Raw genomic sequence first — 6475 nt, 5'->3', positions numbered from 1 at the left:
ATGGCATTAAAAGGACACAGACCCTACTGCTAACTGTACTGCAGACTCCATCAAGAAACCCACCTGTAAGCCACCGAAGATATCTCACCCCCAGGTCCCATGGGCACCCCCAGGGCTCCATGAGCTTCTCCCACAAACACTCCCCACCTGTAGCTGGCTCCCGGTTCGTGGTCCCAAAAATGGTGAGAGCAGCTTTGGCAGCCAGCCAGTGAACATATGCCGGAAGCTGGCCTGAGTCTGCGCACCAGGGAGAGATCACCAACTTGAGCTTTAGCTCCACCTTTGGGAAAGCCAGAGAGGCTACCAGCATTTGTCCCGGTGTGATGCAGTGTGGAAAGGTCTACAAGCTTAGGAATTCTGTCACAGGAGGGAGCAAGAAGCATGGAGAAGGTATAGCCACAGAGGGCCTGAGAAAACCTCAAAATCCCTAGCAGGGCTGATGGAAGGTATTTCTCTCCTGAAGTCAGCTAATAAAGAATGGAGGAGGTGACAGCTACTTCTAATTCAAAGAAAGCAACACAGGGTTTCAAGGAACATGAAAAATGAGAGAATCATGACACAAACAAAGGATTGCAATAATCTTCCAGTAAGCCGATCCCAAAGACCTGATCTATGATTTCCTTGAGAAAGAATTTAAAATAACTGTTTTAAGGAAGCTCAGAGAGCTGCAAGAAAACAGAGAAAGACAGTTCAACAAAATCAGGAATATAGTAGGTGAATTAAATAAGAAGTTTAATGAAGAGATAGACATCACTTAACAAAAAGAAATTTTGGAGCTGAAGATACAATGAATGAAATGAAATAGGTCATCAGCAGGACGGATCAAAGAGAAGAAATTTGTGAAATAGAGAACAGGACCTTTGAAATTATGTAGTCAGAGGAGAGCAAAGAAAAAAGATGAAAGAGTGAAGAAAGCCTCTGTGATTTATGGGACACCATCAAAACCAAGAATCTGTGAATTACTGGAGTCCCAGAAAGAGAAGGGGGCAGAAGCTTGTTTAAAGAAATAAGTGAGAACTTCCCAAGTCTGGGGAGAGATTTGGATATTCAAATTCATGAAATTCATAGTTCCGCAAACAAACTCACCTTAAAGAGATCTTCTCTAAGACATATTGTAATAAAACTGTCAAAATTCAAAGGCAAAAGTAAGATCTTAAAAGCAGCAATAGAAAAGAAGCGTGTAATTTATAAAGGATCCCCCATAAGGTTATCAGAGGATACCTTACAGTCAGGAGAGAGCAGGGTGATACAATCAAAGTGCTAAATGGAAGAAAAAAATGCCCACCAAGAACACCCTGCTTAGTAAAGCTGTCCTTCAAAAATGAAGAAATGATAAAGACTTTCCCAGACAAACAAAAATTGAGGGAGTTTACCACCACTAGATCTGCCTTCCAAGACATGCTGAAACGAGTTTTCAACTTGAAATGAAAGGACACTAATTAATTATATGAAAATGTATAATACACTAGTAAAGATAAGTATACAGTCCAATTCAGAATACTTTAATACCATAAAATGATAGTGTATTAGCCAGTTAACTCTAATACAAAGGTTAAAGGATAAAAGCACTAAAAATAACTATTGCCCTAATAATTTGTTAATGGTCACCCAAAATAAAAAGAGGTTAAATATAACATAATAAACATAAATGGGGGATAAAAAGTTAGTTTTTTAATGCAATCCAAGTTAAATTGTTATCAGCATAAAATAAACTATTATATCTATAAGATGTGTAAGCCTCATGGTAATAACAAATAAAAAACCTACAGTAGATATAAAAAAGGTAAAGAGAAGAGAACCAAAGCATACCACTATGACAAAGCATCAGTTCACAAAGGAAGGCAGCAGAGAGGAAGAAAGGAATAAGGGAACTACGAAATAGTCAGAAAGTACTTAATAAGATGTCATTAGTAAATACTTACCTATCAATAATTACTCTACATGTGACTGGATTAAATTCTCAAAAAAATTCAGTGTGGCTGGATGGATTAAAAAAATAAGACTCAACTATGTGTCTCCTGTGAGAGACTTACTTTAGCTTTAAGGACACACACAGGCTCCAAGTGAAGGGATAAAAAAAGATATTCCATGCAAGTGAAAAATGAAGAACAGCAGGCTTGGACAAGACTTTAAGCCAAAAGCTGTATGTAGAGACAAAGGTCATTATATAATGATATGTTCATTCATGAGGTGGATATAACAATCACAACTATATGCACTCAACATCAGAGAGAGTAAATATTTTAAGCAAATACTAACAGATCTAAAGTGAGAAACAGACAAAAATACAATAATAGTAGGTGACTTCAATACCCCACTTTTAACAATGGATAAATCATCCAAACAGAAAATCAATAAGGGAACCTTAGACTTGAATAATACTTTAGAACAAATGTACCTAACAGAAATATACAGAATATTCCATCGAATAGCAGCAGAACACACCTTCTTAATTGTACATGGAACATTCTTCAGGGTAGGTCATATAACAGATAACAAAACAAGTCTTAGAAAATTTAAGATTGAAATCATGCCATGTATCTTTTCTGAACACAGTGGTATGAAACTGAATCAATAACAGAAGGAAAACTGAAAAAGTATGTGGAAATTCAGCAATACACTCTTGAGCAACCAATGGGTCAAAGAAGAAATCAAAGAGGAAATCAAAAATATCTTGAAACCAACACAAAAGGAAACAGAACATACTAAAACTTGTTATGCAACCAAAAAAAACCGCAGTTCTAAGAGAGAACTGTATAGCAATAAATGCCAACATTAGGAAAAAAGAAAGATATCAAGTGAAAAAACCTAACCTTACACCTCAAGGAACTAGAAAAAGAACAAACTCAGCCCACAGAAGGAAGGAAATAACAAAGATAAGAGCAAAAATAACTTAGAGACCAGAGACACAATGGAAAAGATCTACTAAACAAAGAGCCAGTATTATGAAAAGATGAACTACATTTGACAAACCTTTAGCTCTACTAAGAAAAAAATAAGGAAGATGCAAATAAACAAAACCAGAAATGAAAAAAGGTACTCTATGACCAATATCACAGAAATACAAAAGACCAGAAGAGGCTACTGTGATCAATCATAAGCCAACAAATTGGATATCTCAAAGGAATGGATAAATTCCTAAAAACATAAGACCTACTAAGATGGAGTCATAAAGAAATAGAAAATCTGAACAGACAAAGAATGAATAAGGAGATCGAATTAATGATCAAAAAGATCCTGACAAAGAAAATTCCAAGACCAGATAGTTTCCATAGTGAAAAACATTTATAAAAAAATTAATACCAATCTTTCTCATACTTTTCCAAAAAATTGAAAAGGAAGGGAACACTCCCAAACTAATTTTTATAAGGCCAGCATTACCCTGCTATCAAAGCTAAATAAGGACACTATAAGAAAAGAAAGCAACAAGTCAATATCCCTGATAAATATAGATGCAAAATTTCTCAAGAAAATATTAGCAAGCTGAATTCAGCAGCACACTAAGAGGATCTTATAGCATAATCTTATAGCTGCTGCAAGGACGTTTCAACATATACAAATCAGTCAATATGATATACCACATTAATAGAATGAAATATCTATTTTATATCTTATATATATATGTATAATTTTATTATACCTATTATGTATTTTTAAAATCGTATTATCTTCTCAGTAGCTGCAGAAAAAATATTTGACAAAATATAACATTCTTTCATGATAAAAAGTATCAACAAATTAGGTACACAAGGAATGTACATCAACATAATAAAGACCATACATGACAAGTCCATAGCTAATAAATATTATACTCAACAGTCAATGGTTGAAAGCTTTTCATCTAAAATCAGGAACAAGATAAAAGTGCCACTCTCATCACTCCTATTCAACACAGTATTGAAAGTCCTAGCCAGGGAAATCAGGCTAGAAAAGGAAACAAGAAGTATCTAAGTCAGAAAGGAAGAAGTTAAACTGTCTCTGTTTGCAGATGATATGATCTTATTGTATACAGAAAAGGACTCCAAAAAGACCCTAAGATTCCACTAAAAACTGTTAGAACTAATAACAAATTCAGTAAAGTTGCAAGACACAATATTAACATAAAGAAATTGGTTATGTTTCTATACACTAACAACAAAATATCTCAAAAAGAAATAAAACAATCCCATGCACAATAACATGAAACCAACAAAATATTTAGGAATAAATTTAACCAAGGTGATGGAAGCTGTGTACACAGAAAACTGACTCTGATGAAAGAAACTGAAGACAACACAAACTACTGGAAAATTATCCTATGTTCATGGAAAGGAAGAATTAATATTGTTATAATGTCCATATTGCCTAAAGCCATTTGGAGATTCAATGCAATACCTATCAAAATTACAATGGCATTTTTCACAGAAATATCAAAACAATCCTAAAATTTGTATGGAACCACAAAGACCCTTACGAGCAAAAGCAATCATAAGAAGAACAAAGCTGGGGGCATCACACCTTTTGACTTCAAACTATATTAGAAAGCTATCCTAAGCAAAACAGTAGGGTACTGGTATAAAAATAGGCACACAGACCAATGGAACAGAATCAAGAGCCCCAAAATAAACCCTTGCAAAAATTGTTAGTAGAGGCAAGAAGGATATATTTTATAACGACAAAGGGTTAAAAACGTTCTTTTAGAATCTGTAAAGGGATTAACCTCTTACACCTTTGGGTGTTAACAATGCAGAAGAATTTTTCCTTTTCTTATGTGTTTCTTATTTTGCCCTATTTTCTACAATCAGCTGACAAGACTTTTAAATCATTATTAAGTGTCTTCATAATTCTGTCACACTTTAAAATTTAAAAATTCTGTCACAAATTCAACAACCTCTTTTATTTCTTCCCTCCCAGCTCCTACGGGTGACAAGCACAGGCTTTTCCATAATGAAGACATGTTGGCATTTTCTCTGGAATCTTAGACAGGGACATCCCAGGGACCTACTTTGGGGATGTTATGCAGGGTACAGGTTGCACCAAACAGAGCCCATTAGTACTTCCCTGACTTGCTGAACAGACACATACAGGGAAGGTATCCTCTGGGCAGGATCTTTATGTCCTACTCCAGTTTCTTGGGTCACCAGTGGGTTATCCATGACAGCTGTCTCCTGAACCACAAAAAGCCAAGGGAGAAGGTTCTACTTCTTAGAAGCACCAATTAGATAGAATATACACACTAGATTAGAAGATAGTCTATTGTGATGGGTAACATCAGAGAGGACTCAGGGGACTCCATGGATAAGCAAGTTAAGATGTAGACTGAATCTGCACCAATTTCTGGAACTGAGAGTAATGAAAATTTGCAAAAGAGCTAATAGAGACAGTAGCATGAGCCAAGTCCCAGAGGTAAGAATAAACTTGATGTAAAGCTATAGCCAGAATAAAAGCCTCCAAGTCAGTTTTGAAGGTTATATAATGCTCCTATCTCTCCAGCTGAAGAATTTTCCTCCCTTGCATCCCATACCCATCCTGGATGATCCAGTTATGTTGTGAGGAGGCCATACATGGCTGCTCATCAAACCCCCTTTTATTAATATCATCAGCAATTAGTTGATGGTCTTGTAACATGTGTACAAAGGGAGGTAGTTTGAGATGGGAACTAGACTAGTGGTTTTGGAAATCTGTTGTTTGGATGCCTGAGATAATGTGTTGGGGGAGTGGGAGGTGGAGACTCCTGTATCTGCTTCATACTCAGCAGGTCCTTTGATTTTTTTGTAAATTTGGCTTCCCTACCTTCTTTTATTTGGAGTAATATTTTTCTAGATAATCAGATATTTCGAAAACCACAGCTTTCCATGATATTTATGTGCCTGGCAGTTCCGATAGCCTATGAAGCAGATGGTGTTTTTAAAACAAGTCTGCAAAGTCTTTTCCCCTCCTTGCATTAAGAGATGGAGCCTATGTTTCCTGACCTTGCCCCTGGGAACCTTAAACCATTGTGTGTAAAATATCCAACAATGTGGAGAGACCACTAGGGGATGAGAGAGAGTGAGAAAGAGAAGCTTCCATCTGCTCCAATTCCAAGCCTTTTAAATCCTCCCAGACCAGGTACCCAACCCTGAGTGAAGGCATTGAAATGACTCCCATCCCAGCCATCATTCATCTGCAAAGATGAACAAGAACTACCTAGTTTAGGCCAGTCAACCTCCATATTCAAGAGTAAAATCAATGATTATTCTTATTTTAAGTCACTGTTTTCAGATGGGCTTTTACTGGGTTGGTAGATACAGATTACCAGATACAGATTATAGATTGTTAGAAGAGACATAATGATTTTAGGTATTACAATTCTAAGAACAATGAATTCTAGTTCTCTGCTAATGTTCTATTATTCTATTCTTCCTTGGACTTTAGAAAAGCCAGCAGAATTTAAAACAATGAAGGAGTTTTGAGGCTCTTTTGGAGCCCCGCTAAAGTTTAAGTGCTTCTCTCAGGA

This window comes from Manis pentadactyla, chromosome 4, assembly GCF_030020395.1.
Source record: "Manis pentadactyla isolate mManPen7 chromosome 4, mManPen7.hap1, whole genome shotgun sequence".
NCBI classification, from domain to species: Eukaryota; Metazoa; Chordata; class Mammalia; order Pholidota; family Manidae; genus Manis; species Manis pentadactyla.
This window is presented reverse-complemented; position numbering follows the sequence as displayed.